Source organism: Rhinolophus sinicus, chromosome 3, assembly GCF_057876585.1.
Source record: "Rhinolophus sinicus isolate RSI-liver-muscle chromosome 3, RSI-T2T, whole genome shotgun sequence".
Classification (NCBI taxonomy): domain Eukaryota; kingdom Metazoa; phylum Chordata; class Mammalia; order Chiroptera; family Rhinolophidae; genus Rhinolophus; species Rhinolophus sinicus.
This window is the reverse complement of record NC_142503.1, coordinates 183,675,930-183,691,021: the sequence shown is the minus strand read 5'-3', so window position 1 is coordinate 183,691,021 and position 15,092 is coordinate 183,675,930. Positions and strand designations below refer to the sequence as shown.

Genomic DNA, 15,092 nt, shown 5'->3' with positions numbered 1-15,092 from the left:
GAAACCCCTCTTTCTTGGAAGCATATTTATATCCAGATGTGAAAGCGCAGCTGTGAGTTTCAGAGTTTGCGTGTCTGGGTTTCCCCACTCCTCCCCTGTGTCCTTGCCTATCATTTTTTTCTTAGGAAAATTTGATTAATTGAATTTTTTGCTCTAAATAAAATATTTTGAAAGGAATAGAAACAATTGCTGGTTGTGCAAGGGAGGAACGGGGAGGAAATCATCCAGCTGCTCTTGTTTCTCTTATGTGCTCGTAAAGAACTTTCTTGAGATTTTCCAGGCTGCACATCTATGTTATTTTTCCTTTGCACACCATTTAGACAGTGTTCTTTGGCTGGTAACATCTTACACATGGCATGGAAATTTACTGCCAGGACAGAGAGGTGAGAACAGCACACTATTTTCCTATGGTCCCTATTTTGACTCTAGATGAAAGAAATGCCGTAAGTGGAACTGTCTTCACTGGAGCCGTGAACAGCAGCCTTTGTTATTTCAAAGACTAGAAAAAAAATAGTTCAGGAAACCTCAAGTTTACTTAATTGGTATCTATATTTCATCACTCACTTGAGACTTTAATCAAAACTGCATAGCTAAATTGGTACAATGTGTACTCAGGTTCAGTAAACCAAAGAATCTGGTAGCTCTCACCCAGCACAGGAAAGTAAGTTAAGAACAGGACACGTTTGCCTTAGACCACTAAAACAGAAGACAGGCCAACGAACTAGGGTAAAACCCCAACCCATCAGACCTATAACCACTAATGAAAAGGGCATTTTAACACTGAGTCACCAATGCAGTGCAAGACCCATGATGACAGATGGGACAGATGCATGAGGGCGGGGTCCACACACAGCCTCCACGGCCTATCATTGGGTCTTGCGTTCCCAACAGTTTCTCCCATTGACTCCCAAGTTGCCTAGTCCCTTCATAAAAGAGATTAATGACCAGTCCAGACCCCACTGGATGGCCCTGAAATGCAAAGGGAAAAGAGAAGGAAGCCATAGTAATGGGGGAATGAGTTCTGGCCCTGGCTCTAGTCCTTCTGGAGGGTGGATGGCCTTGGGCAAGCCACTCACATTACACACACGTCAGGAGACTGTACTGGATGGCCGTCAAGGTCCTGTGCAGCCCTCGGAGGTCTTAAATGCCAAAAGCAATTGAGTTGACCTTTTTTTTTACTGACACCTGACTCTTAACAGGACTGCATGGTGGAAATGACACATTGTACTGTCCTAAAATGTTTGGCTCCAAATAATTTACAGGCCAAGTGGCGCTTTAAGGTCAGTTTCAAAGCTCATAGCATAGGGATCCACTTTGTAATTCATTCTGCAGCCTTTATTAATCACCTACTGTGCTCCAGGCACTGCAATGTATAATGAATTTAATGATGGGTAAGACCCCAGGCGCTTGTCCTCTGGGGTCACCATTACCATTTGATTGATTGACCTCTCTGTGAATGTGTGACAAGCACTAAGTACCTTCCATGCATTATTGAATTTAACCTTAAATACTTAGGATGTTGGGACTATTCATGTCATTCCCACTTAACAGACGGAGGCTTAGAGAAGCTAAGCAACTTGCCCAGGGTCACTCAGCTAGTGTAAGTAATAAAACAAATTCAAAGAAAAGACTGTCTAAACTATAAAACCCAAGTTCTTGAGTAACATACAACGTGGTGAGGTCTGTAACGGAGGTGTGAACACAGTGTGTGGGGGAGTACCAACAAAACGCACAACATTCTCTGGTGTACATGTCACCTTGTTTAGGTCCCTGCTAACATGCATGTTCTCAGCATGTGCTGCTGAAGCAGTATTGGCAGGTATCTACTGCTATTTTGCAAATTCAAAGGCACAAAAACCATCTAGGTCACTTTAAGGTCAGCTCATCTCTACTGCTCCCTGTCTGGGTGGGGCCTCCGCTGGGGTGGCTGGAATGGCTTGAGGAGCCCTGTGGCTGGGGCCCAAGCCGTTTCCTGTTTGGCATCTTCCAGGGCCAGGACATCCAAGACGGCTCCTTCACTCCCGCCGTGCCTGGGCTGGGCTGGGCTGGCCACAAGAGCTGAGCACTGGTCCCTGCTCCAGCTATGGGAGTCTCGGGGTCAGTAAAATTGCCTCAGAGTGGGCATTACAAGAGCCTCGGTGGAGCTGCAAGGCTTCTTAGGACGTGGCCCTGGAAGTCCCAAACATCATTCCCACTGCATCCTGCCGGTCAGGAAGTCACCTAGGCCAGCCCACATTGAAGGCATTTGGGGCAGAGGAATCCACTCCACCTCCCAAGGAGGATCAGCTGGCAAACGAGGGCAGGAATTGATGGGGACCTTCTCGGGGATTGGCTGCCACAATCACAGATTCGTTTTCCTTCGCAGCATCAGCAACCTTTGAAGTCAATAAATAGTCGGTTAGTTACGGAAATCCTCCGTCTTTGATTTACTTCCTGATGATGTCTCTGTCTACAACTCCTGCTATTAATTGTGGGAATGCAAGGGTGACACCAGGGCCACATTGGCCCCCTCCTCCCGGACACCACTGAAAAAGGGCCTCCAGGAGCTTTTCACAACCAGAGAAGCTTTTCCTGATTGCAATTTTTAAGAGCTTCTAATTTAACTCCAAATGCTACTAATCCAATTTGTGTACAAATTTAGCACTAGACCTCCCACATTCTTTTTCCAGAAGTTGCTGAACTAGTGAAAAAGATTAGTGGAGCTAATGGAGGAGTCTGCTTGTGAGTGTTACTCATACCGGCTTTGTTCGGTGCTTCACACTGCCCTCCTCCCTCCCTCCCCCTGCCCTTGGGCCAGGCCTGCTGTCCCCCTGCAGTCTGCCCAGACCTGCCTATCCCCACGTTAGAGCAGGCCGCCTGTTATGCGCCCCTCTGTATTTTTCCTTTATAGCACTTATTATCATTAATTATTCACAGTTTTTGTTTCATCTTTGTCTCCCTGTTGGTAAATCCTTAGAGGACAGACACCCTTTCTGTCTCATTCAGCAGTGTGTTCCCAGAGCTTGACACCATGCCCAACACACAAGTCAGTTTGATTAATGTTTGAATTCGTGGGTGGACTCAGAATTAACGTTATGAAAGGCAGTTAAGATCCAGAGTCAGCTCTTGAGAAAACCTGCTTACATGCAGATGTATTTGAAGGGTTTACTATTGTTGATTTACCCATGCAGGATCTCGGCCCCACTCTCCCCATTCCCACACAGGCAGGAGAAACCCGTGTGGGGCAACAGCTCTCAGGGAGGGACAAGAAAAGGAGTGCGGCCAACAGTTGCTTCTGGGCCTGTGAAGGACCCAGGAATGACCACTCTGCCCCCACAGAGCGGTGGCTGCTCCTCTAGAGAGAAGGGCAGGAGGGCTCTACATGAAAGTGGCCTATTGAAGTGACAAAGCCCTTTGCAAACTGAAAAGCAGGGAACAGTACAGACGCCACCATTGAAAAGAAACCAAGACAACCCACCCCTGAGTGGCAGTTTCACTCAGTACTGCCTGGAGGCTTGTTGTGTACAAGACTTGGTGCCAGCAAAGAGGGGAACTCTGGCGGAGTTGGGGGTTCGCTGGACTGCAAATGGGCCTGGAGCTGCTGCCGTCTCAGTGTTGGGTGTGGATACAGTTATCTGGGAAATGGGCCTTTCCACATATACCTTCCCTCATCCAGTAGATTGATACTGTCATGGGAACATGATGAAAACCTGTCAAGGAATATAGTTAGGGAATTGCTTAGCTGTTTTTCAAGTCTCACCTAGTAATGTTACTATTGAAAACTGACAACTAAGACATTTTCAGTCTCTCTTCATTACTGAAAGCACCTCCCCCTTTCTTGGGATTTTGTGACAGGGAGCTACATGGCTATCTTTATTTCCCTCCTGCAGGTGGCCTCCCCTGACTGGTTCGGTCCCTGTACAGGGGAGGGCAGTACAGAGGACAGTTCGAATCCACAATGCAGGTGCGCCAGCATCGTTTCTCTCGAGGGTGAACAGTAAGTCGTAGTGGGTTACAATAGAAATGCTCCAAGTTCCTTTTGTTGTTTTGTTTAATTTCTTTTATGTCTCACATAGCTAATCGGTTTAAATCTGTGAATATTTTTCTCTGAAAATTAAGGCTTTGTGTTACCACAGGTTCCACTAGAGGGCGACAAAGGGCTATATCTGAGAGAAGGTGGGCGAGGAAAAAAAGAACTCTTTTCTGGGGGTAAGTGAAATCTGAGGGGCGTCTGCTCCCCAGCTTCCCATAATAAAATCATTGTAACTGTGAGAAGCATCACAGAACTTTATAAGTATACTGGACCAGCCGTGTGGGTGTGAAACGTACACAGAGCTTTTTTGCTTGTGTCACTGACACAAGTGCCATGTCCCCTGCCACCCAAAATATTTCAGTCATTGTTAGTGGGTTCAATGGTGGCTCCCCAAAAAGACACTTTCATGTCTTAACTCTGGCACTTGTAAATGTGGCCTTATTTGCAAAAAGTTAAGGAACTCAAGGTGAGAGATTCTGGATTACGAGGGTAGGCCTTAAATCCAATGACAGGAGTCTTTATAAGAGAAAAGCAGAGGGAGATTTGACACAAACAGAAGACAGTCCTTGTGGGGATCAGGAAGAGATTGCAGTGACACAGCCACAAGTCAGGGAATGCCTGGAGCCACCAGGAGCTGGCAGAGGTGTGGAAGGACTCTCTCCTGGAGCCTCAGGAGGGAGCGCAATCTGACAATACCTTGATTTTGGACTTCTGGGCCCCAGAACTGTGAGAGAGTAAATTCCTGTTGTTTTAAGCCACCCAGTTCGTGGTACTTTGTTACAATAGTACTAGAAAATGAATACAGTTGGTGGCCTCTTTATTTTGTCGATGGTTTCTTTTGCTGTGCAGAAGCTTTTAAGTTTCATATAGTCCCATTTGTTTATTTTAGCTTTTACTTCCATTGCCTTTGGAGTCAAATTCATAAAATGTTCTTTGAACCCAAGGTCCATAAGTTTAGTACCTATGTTTTCTTCTATGCAGTTTATTGTGTCAGGTCTTATGCTTAAGTCTTTGATCCATTTTGAATTAACTTTGGCACATGGTGACAAATAGCAGTCCAGTTTCATTCTTTTGCACGTGGCTATCCAATTCTCCCAGCACCATTTATTGAAGAGGCTGTCTTTGCTCCATTGTATGTTTTTAGCTTCTTTGTCAAAACTTATCTGTCCATATTTATGTGGTTTTATTTCTGGGTTCTCAATTGTATTCCATTGGTCTATGTGTCTGTTTTTCTGCCAATACCATGCTGTTTTGATTATTGTAGCCCTGTAGTACAAGCCAAAGTCAGGAAGTGTGATACCTCCATTATTGTTCTTTTTTCTTAAGATTGCTTTGGCTATTCGGGGTCCATTGTGGTTCCAAACAAATCTGATGATTTTTTGTTCTATTTCTTTAAAATATACACAATGGAATACTATTCGGCGGTAAGAAAAGATGATATAGGAACATTTGTGACAACATGGATGGATCTTGAGAGCGTAATGCTGAGCGAAATAAGTCAGACAGAAAAAGCAAAGAACCATGTGATTTCACTGATATGTGGTATATAAACCAAAAACAACAAAAGAACACGACAAACAAATGAGAAACAGAAACTCATAGACACAGACAATAGTTTAGTGGTTACCAGAGGGTAAGGGGGGTGGGGAGTGGGGGGTGGGAGATGAGGGTAAGGGGGATCAAATATATGGTGATGGAAGGAGAACTGACTCTGGGTGATGAACACACAATGGGATTTATAGATGATGTAATACAGAATTGTACACCTGAAATCTGTGTAATTTTACTAACAATTGTCACCCCAATAAGTTTAATAAAATAAAAAATAAAAAAAGAAAGAAAATGAATACAGATACCGTATACCATGCATTCTCAATGGAGGTAGGGGCAGGAAATGGCTGGGGTGGGGGAGGAGGGGGAGGCATATGTGAAAAAGTCTTAGATGTGACAGTGGTTTGTCACCCACCAAACGACCACAGTACATAGACAAATACACAGTATATGTGTGGTCTTAGAATTTTATTTATGGGGAACAGAGGGGAAAGGACGATTAGGAGGGGAAAAAAGTCAAAAAAAGTCTCCTTAGGGGAATGATAATTTTTAAAAAGTTGAGAATCCCCTTCCCACATCTATGCTGCATACACCTCAGTGCTACTTTCAATTTTAAAGGTGAAACAAGGAAAAATTAAGATGTAACAGAAGCAAAAAGAGGAAAAAACAACAACAAAAAAACCAACTAAGACCAATGGATTTTTTTCCCCCAAAGAAAATCATTTTAGACTCTCCTCTTTTCTGTCCCTATAACTGCAGCTAACATATGTGTTGGGCACACAATATATAACGAAAAACTCAAGCTCACTGCCTTTAAGACTCACAGTCTGGAGAGGGGACAGACCAGACCATTCTTTAACCCAGTGGGTAATGGATATGATGGACGTATGACCAGGATGGGGCATACAGGACGCCACAGCTCCTGGCTGTTGATGGGAGATGGTAGTTAGGGGAGATTTCCTGAGAGAAGAGCTGGCGTGTGGAGCAGAAGTTGGGGTCAGCCAGGAAAAGGAGAGGCAGGGGCTGGAGGCAGAGGGACTACCCCCACCTGAGAATAGACGCCTCCTCTGTGCTCTGTGTCAGGTTCTCCATCTTCTTCGTTTCTGCTGTTAGCAGATAGTTTAACACCTTCCAGTCGTATCAGTAGCATCCTCATCCATCTCTGCCCTCCTCCCTCTGTACACCAGACTAATCTCCCTTCGACAATTTGCAGCAAACATACGTTTCCTCTGTTCAAAACCCTCTGTGGCTCACCACCACAGGCTAAAGCCCCCCCAAGCTTTCCGCTCAGAAGTCTAACCACCTGGCCCGTCTTTCTCTACCTCTCTCCCAGCTAAACAGCCCTGCGTTTTGTCAGACAGTGTCATTCTAGAGGCAAAAATATGATCACACTGACAGTCACAAAAAGGTTATTTCTATGGCTCCAGTTCCACCCTGCCTGTGAGAACTCTGTATCCATCTCAGATTCCTTCCAGTTAGTTCTTAGAGTCCCCAGGCAGGCTCAGACATGGTCTTAGAATCTCCTGCTAACTAAGACAATGTCTCCTTTTTCTCCAGTGCGTGACTTTTCTTTTGTGTGATGTAGGCCGCTGCCCCAAAGTGCTCTGAGGAACCCCCATGGGGAATGGGTCCCTCAGCCCCATTCCATCATCGACGCCCCAGCCGCATCACCGTGAGCTGTCATACGGGAGAGAGATGTTTAGGAAGCAGCTCCTTCAGTTTAATCATGGCGCCTCAACTCTTGCAGGAAGCGGGGACACAGGGACACAGACAGGTCCAGACCCCAGGCTGTATTGAAATTTGTACACTTGTCCATCTCTAGCCCATTGTCCTTGGAACATATCTCCATGTTCTGATGGCTAACTCGCAGGGAGCTCTTTCCCGTGAAGATCCTGAGACAAGGCTGGATCCTCTCCAATACAGCCTAGGTTCAGATTGAGGCCCCCCTGCATCTGTACATCTGGCCTTCGATGCACACAGAAAGTGTTCCCTGCCCCGCTAACCCACGGTCATTTTTCCATTCTCGAAACGCAATTATATTTATCACCAGGGCCTCTATTTGGCATCATCAGTGCTGCCTCCTTCCACTTCTCAACCTACATTTTGTTTTGTTTTGTTTTTTAAAGCGCTGAAGTAGCAGAGGACAGAGGCTGCTGACAGCAACCTGACAAGTCATCGTGTCTACCCGGTTATTGAGTGCAATGATATGAGAAACAAAGAGGCGCTCCCGTAGGTCCAGCCATACACCGCTTGCCCAGACCTCCTCGCCCATTGTCCAGTTTCACTTTTCCACACCCACAAGAAGCAGACGGAAGCAAATGGAGGCAGGCACTTGATGTGGGAAACTGATGGTGTGCACAGGGAGTGTCTCCAGCTGCAGGTCACTCAGAAATGGGCCGAATGTCTGCTGTATGAGGTGATCCCATTTTCCCAGTAAGAACCTCCAAAGTACACTCAGTTGTTTTAAGACAAATTAATGAGAGGTTGATCATCTTCCATGTATTACACGTCACGTGCGGTTCTTTCTCTGTGGACTGTGAATCATAGTGTTTGCTCCCTTTTCCTATCAGTGTTGGTCCTCATTGATTTCTCTGAACTTTTATGTATTGCGGGAATTAACCCTTCACTGTAAAATGAGGTGCAGTGTTGTCCCAGTCTGAGCTTTGTTTTTTGGTGGTGTTCATGGTGTTTCGGATCATGCATACATTTCTTTTTTTTGTCATGTAGTCAAATGTAATTAATCTTTTCCTTTGTGGTTTCTGGTACTTGAGTGATAATTAGAAAACTTTTTTCTTTCTTTTTGCATGTATGTTTCCGACAAACGAAGAGTGGATAGCTTAGAAAATATGCAAACTGTTTAGGACTGGACCAAGACACCTGGGTGCCCTGGGTAGGCTAATAATTGAGATGTTTCAAATTCGTATTCTTGAAATATTTGTTCAAATTCATTCCGAGTACATGGTGGAAGGCGAGGACGGTGCCAGCGGGAGGCAGCTCGGCCTCTCTCCACTGTCCTGGGCAGTCAGCTCCAGTCCTGAACATGCATGCCTCACGCAGGAAACAAATGCTCTGCCGCTGCCGTGATTCCCCCGAAAAGAAGACCTAACTGGAAAATAAGCCCTCGCATGATTTTTTTCAGGATGACATCCCCTGAACATAAGCCCTAATGTGTCTTTTGGAGCACAACTTAATATAAGACCCGGGCCGGCCCCGTGGCTCAGGCGGTTAGAGCTCCGTGCTCCTAACTCCGAAGGCTGCCGGTTCAATTCCCACATGGGCCAGTGGGCTCTCAACCACAAGGTTGCCAGTTCAATTCCTCGAGTCCCACAAGGGATGGTGGGCAGCGCCCCCTGCAACTAAGATTGAACACGGCACCTTGAGCCGAGCTGCCGCTGAGCTCCTGGATGGCTCGGTTGGTTGTAGCGCGGGCTCTCAACCACAAGGTTGCCGGTTCGACTCCTGCAAGGGATGGTGGGCTGCACCCCCTGCAACTAGCAACTGGCAACTGGAGCTGAGCTGCGCCCTCCACAACTAAGACTGAAAGGACAACAATTCGAAGCTGAACAGCACCCTCCACAACTAAGATTGAAAGGACAACAACTTGACTTGGAAAAAAGGCCTGGAAGTGCACACTATTCCCCAATAAAGTCCTGTTCCCCTTCCCCAATGAAATATTTTAAACAAGTAAAAATAGAAATAAAAAATATAAGACCTGGTCTTATTTTGGGGGAAACACAGTCACAGAACCCACCTCCCTGGAAGGCAGCTGGCAGACAGCCAGGGCTCCCTTGGGTGGGGGAGGGGTCATCCCCCTCCCCCTAGACATACCTGAAAGCAACCCTTCCTGTCCCAAGGTGTACTCCCCCTGAGAGGAAATCTCGTAAATGCACTTTTCTTCATCTGGTTGTATTTCAAGGGTGGTTTTAACATTTTGGTGACATTTTCTGACCCCTCTTGCTTTAAGGGATCCACCCAGCTGGCCAACCCTCCAACCTGGCTGAGCTCCTGCTGGACAACAAGAACAGAAACTGTCTTCTCAAGTCAGACACAAGAAGCTGGGTCCGCCCCAGGGCTGGCAATCGTTTGGGAGGAGGGAAACATGTCCGGTGGACCAACAAAGGAAGCAGCTGGGTGCAGTGAGGGAAATGGCTTCTTGGTCTCTGCGTGAGCCCAGAAAAGGGTTCTGAAAGGGACGAGGAGCTCTGCGTGAGCCCCAGTGTCGTCAGGGGACAAAATGCTGTTGTGTGTTAACCAGCTCTGAACTAAGGAAAGACCCACAATAGTTTTTTATTTTTAATTTGAGTTTCAATTTCAACTTTATGGAGATATAACTGACATAAAATTCTAAGATATTTAAAGGGTACATCGTGGTGAATTTAATATGTATACATTGTGAAAGGATTTCCCCCAACAATTAGTTAGTACATCCATCGTCTCACACATTTATTTTTCTTTCTTTTGTTTCTTTTTTTTTTTGGTGAGGACATTTGAGGTCCACTCTCCTTGCAAACTCGTTACCCCTTCATGCCTCTTTCCTCAAGGCTGTCAATTGTCATCGTATACAAGGGAGGTTAAGAGTTATTCTAAACCATTATGGATGCCAAAGGAATAAAGGAGTAGGGAGGAAAGAATAGACTTTTACTGAGTGACAGCATTTGTGAGGAGTTTTAAAAATCCAGATACTCTAATGTCAAGAGAAAACTGTTAATGTTTCAAATGTTTCGGAATAACTCAGGAAAGGGGCAAAACTGTCCCTGGAAAGCTATGTTCTCCCATCCATCCCATGTCCTGCACAGGGTCCCTGCACCCCTGGTAATAGACCCGGATGCTGGCAGGCTCAAGGCAGCAAACGCTGGGAAATCTCTGACAGTCACCCTCTTCCTCCTGTCATTAGCATCCCAATTTTGCTCCACGTCAATCAATGTGCCCAGTTCCAGGGATGTGCCATGTCAGGTCTACACCAGTCATAGCAACCCTGTATCTTTTTGACAGTGGGGATTGGGCTAAGGCAGCGTTCATGTTTCCCCACTTTTTTTTTTTTCATTGTTAGCTTCCTAAGGAACCATTTTAGATATGTGTTTCCCCTAATTGCCCCCCTCTGCCCTCATGAAATTTGAATACCACAGATATATTGAATATCTATTTGGGTACCGTTTGTATATCTGTGCTTTATAAATAAAAAGGGAAATACTTCTTTGCCTTTGCCAAGAACCCATTTTCATCCCTTTCGAGGGCTATCTGGTCCTCGTTGAGAATGTACAGTGTAAGGGATTGCGATGCTGTTGATAATAGAAGATTGGAAATCATTTAAATGTCCATCAATAAAGACTGGTTGAATAAATTATGCCACACCCAAGGAATATGACACCAAGTAGCCACACATTAAAAAATGAGGAGTCCTCCTATGTACTGATATGATAAGCTCTCCAAATACATTAGGTAAAAAATGCAAGGACTAGATGAATGATTACAAAATGGAGAGGAAGAATGGATATATGAATTTCTATGTGCCTGAATATCACAGAAAAGATATATGTGGCACTTGTGACACTGGTGTGCCTAGAGGGAAGAAAACTGAGTGACAACAGGACAGAGATTAGATATAAACATTTGACTGTATACCCTGAACTTTGTGACCGTGATGCCTATTTAAACATTACATTAAAAGTAGAAAAAAACAAAATCTGAATGTAAGTTAGCACTTACGCTTTTTGGTGTATCTTCTTAAAATATTAGTGCTGGCAAAATTAATGGTGTTCCACTTTTATGTCACCAACTGAAGGATTCTAAGAATCTGATGGAATAACAAGTGGCTTTTATCTCCATTTTCTGTTTCTACAACATTGGAGTAAGGTTTTTATCACGGATGGGCTTTTTCTGTAACATCTCCACAACTGGAAGAGCTAAACTTCCGTGTGGAGCTTGAAAATAGAACTCCCCGGACTCCCTGTTTCCATTTCTCTGCATAGTCACATGTTGATTATCCCCACGGCAGTTTATATGAGGACTTTCCACACCGGCCACAGTAACTTCTCTGTCTTTGGATAAAGTGACTTTGCCCAACTTGGAGAATATTCTGAGGCCAGAATTTCCCCCACTCATTCCTGTCGTCAGTGACTCATTTTCTAGGCATGGAGAACCATAAGCCAGTGGGGAGCAATTTACACATTCAATGTGCTGGGTCCTTCTCCTGTCTGTCATTAAAGTTGTCACCCAATTGGAGGACGTCTCAGTTAAGCTCTTGTCTAAATTTAGTCATCAGGGTGCTGTCAGCAAGTATTGAATGCTGACTGTGGACTCAGCACTGATTTCACTCTTAACAGAACCCATAGCTTAATCCAAAAGCCACTGCCAGGGCGTTTTGGTGATGGTTAATGTGTATAGAAACATGGACAAAGAAAAAAATAATCCCAAAAGCCTAGAGGGTCACTGACACTCTTTTCATGGGGTGTGGAAACACTGTGCATATGGCAGCATGTCCACAGCTGTTAGCAGTACACGGTGGCAATGTCATTGTGTTGGTATTGTTGGTACTTCACCTTTAATCCATCACTATTTAATTGTTTAATGCTTGCAAATATGATCTTCAGAAATAACTCAGTGCTGCCCCCTTAGTGTCAGCAAAAGGACCTGGATCTCCCTCTGGTGGATGCAGCTTGGCCAAGGGTGATGATGCAGTGGGAGGGTATGTGGGTGAAGGACAGAGGGGATATGGCCCTCCCTGTTGAGCTGTTGGGGTTGGTGGGGGCTGTGGTGCATCCGGAGCATAGGGCTGGTAAGGAGGGAGGGATCACTGCCCTCTAAGGGTCTCTCTTGGGTGATGGAGGACCCAGGGCACCAAGTCAGCCTGCTGCAGCCCTGTTAAGGACTGGAGGGATGAAGTGGGGCGCCAGTGCCAAGAGGCTGAACTTCCGTTCTTCCAGCTTAAATGGGTGCCAGTTTGAAGCCCTTTCACTTTCTTCGCAAAGGGATTCTGGTTGTCCTCACCTAATAGCTCTTGCTGGTACCCAAAACCCAAATTGAGATGACCACATTGTAGTATAACAGTTTTAAAAGTCAATTTTTTAAATCAAATTAGTTGTTGGTTGTCATTTTGCCCTCTAGGGGAAAAAGAGCTAGTTTTACCTTTAGCAGTTGGAAGTCTTCTGTTTCTTTGATGCTTAAGAGAAGTTGTTCAAATTTCCAAACCGAAGCAGAATTAAATGAAAAGGTAATACCTTATATTTTAGATTTATTCTGGAAATAATGAAAAAGGAATGCATCATTCAGCTGTGGGGTAGGTCTCAGAATTACACAGAGAAAAGCTGAGGAAGCAGACAGCTCTAATGGTCTAGCTAATTGAAATTGTGAGCCCAGCTGTTGGAGAGAAATAGCACTCACTCCCTGTCACTCTCTAAAGGTTCAAATCTCCAGGCCCACTCCTTACCCAGGGGAGCTCAGGGCCCTTGAGTAACAGCCTCATTAAGACTGTGTGGGTTGGGGGAGAAAGAGAAAAGGATACTATGCAGGCAAAATCAATAGATTCCATTACAAACACCATATTTATTTTGTGTTCTTAAACCACCTTTTTTTTTTTAAAGCAATCAGCAGTATTCATTCAAGTGCACAGAACGTCCCCAGCCTTAAATTAGGGGTTCCAGTCTTTCCCCCTTGAGGATCTGACAACCTAGCTAGAGAACAGACACATGAACACACCACAGGTAAACTTAGAAACTGTGATAGAACCAAGTACAGCTATACATGCTTCAAAAAGTAATTATATATATAGATATATATATACAGCCCCATGCTCATTGCTATTTACAATAGCCAAGACATGGAAACAACCTAAATGTCTGTTGATGGATAAATGGATAAAGAAAAAATACATATGTTATGATATATATACATACAATGAAATATTATTCAGCCATAAAAAGAATGAAATCTTGCCATTTGCAACAGCGTTGAATGGACCATGGGGGCATTATGCTACATGAAATAAGTCAGACAGAGAAAGACAAATACTGTATGATCTTACTTATGTGTGGAATCTAAAACAAACAAAAATGAATAAACCAGGCTCATAGGTACAGAGAACAGATTGGTGGTTGCCAGAGGTGAGATGTTGGGGGTGGGGGTGAAATGGGTGACGGGAATCAAAACGTACAAGTTTTCAGTTATAAAATAAATGAGTCATGGAGATATAAGGTACAGTATGGTGACTATAGTTAATAATACTCAATCACATATTTGAAAGTTGCTAATAGAGTAAATCTTAAAAGTTCTCATCACAAGAAAAGCACTTTTGTAGTTATGTATGGTGACAGACATTAACTAGACATATTTTGAAATATATACAAATATTAAATCATTACATTGTACACATGAAACTAATATAATGTTATATGTCAATTATACCTCAATTTTTTTTTTAAAAAAAGGCATATCTGAAGTAAAACCTACAATGAGGATCTGTTTATGACTGTCCCTCTGACATTCTGAGACGGGAGAATCTACTGCAGTGATTCCAAACCTTTCCCAGTATGAGGAATCAACTTTTGTTTTTAATTTCAAGAATCTGTATGGAATAGTTGTTATATTTTACATACTCATTGAATGAACTAGGAAGGCTAAACTAAAACATATTTACCAGCGGCTTGCAATAACTCCATCGTCCACCAGGGGACAGTAGCGCACGTTTTTTAACCACAAGTCTATGGAATGGCACACAATTTAGATTAGATTGACGATGTGATTTTTAATAATTCAGTTAATTTGTTGACAGCTCTCCCTACACTACTAATATAAGGATGGACTTCGAATAACTGTCTTGGGGAAGATCTGTGGGATAAAAGAAAAGCATAGGCCCTGGAATCTGAAGACATGATTCCAGTTCTGCCTCTGTGTTTGTTGGCTGTGTGATCTTGGCAAATTATCAACCTCAAGTTGAAATAACGGGCATCATAATAAACCGTATCCTGCCTTTCTCATAGATTTGTTCTGATGAGAAAATGTCTTTAACATACATTGTCATTCACTTTAATCCTCTGCAAAAACTTCCTCCCTCTCTCCAAGTTTCTTTGTGAGCAGTTCCCAATAATGGGATAATGGATGTTAAGTGCTTCTTCAGGGTCAAGTAGATTGTAGCTGCTCCACAATTTTGTTCCTTGTCCCCACTAAGTATCTCCCCAGTAAATTAAAAGGTCTATATTTGTGCTGTACAATACAATACAATTTGCCCCATGTGACTATTGAATACTTGAAATGTGGCTATTCAGATGTGAGGTGTAAAGTGTAAAATTCACACTAGTTGTCAAAGACCTAACATGAAAAAAGAGATGTAAAATATTTCGTTCATAATTTTTACTTGATTATATTGAGATGATACTTTTGATATATCAGTTTAAATAAAACATTAAAATGAATGTGGCTACTGAAAATTTTAAATGATGTATGTGACTCACATTATATTTCCGCTGGGCAGTACTAGTCTTAACGATGCAGGATTTCAGTTTCTGTCCTGCCATGAGTGAGGTTCCATGATTCA

At 43.8% G+C, this 15,092-nt stretch overlaps 1 long non-coding RNA gene across 1 annotated transcript; it reads left to right on the top strand.

Moving 5' to 3' along the window:
• Window positions 1-3,845: 3,845 nt before the first annotated feature.
• Window positions 3,846-7,824, top strand: LOC141570520 (uncharacterized). The gene is made up of 3 exons (XR_012494575.2): window positions 3,846-3,976; window positions 4,116-4,188; window positions 7,690-7,824. It is a non-coding gene; the product is annotated as an uncharacterized LOC141570520 (long non-coding RNA).
• Window positions 7,825-15,092: the final 7,268 nt, after the last annotated feature.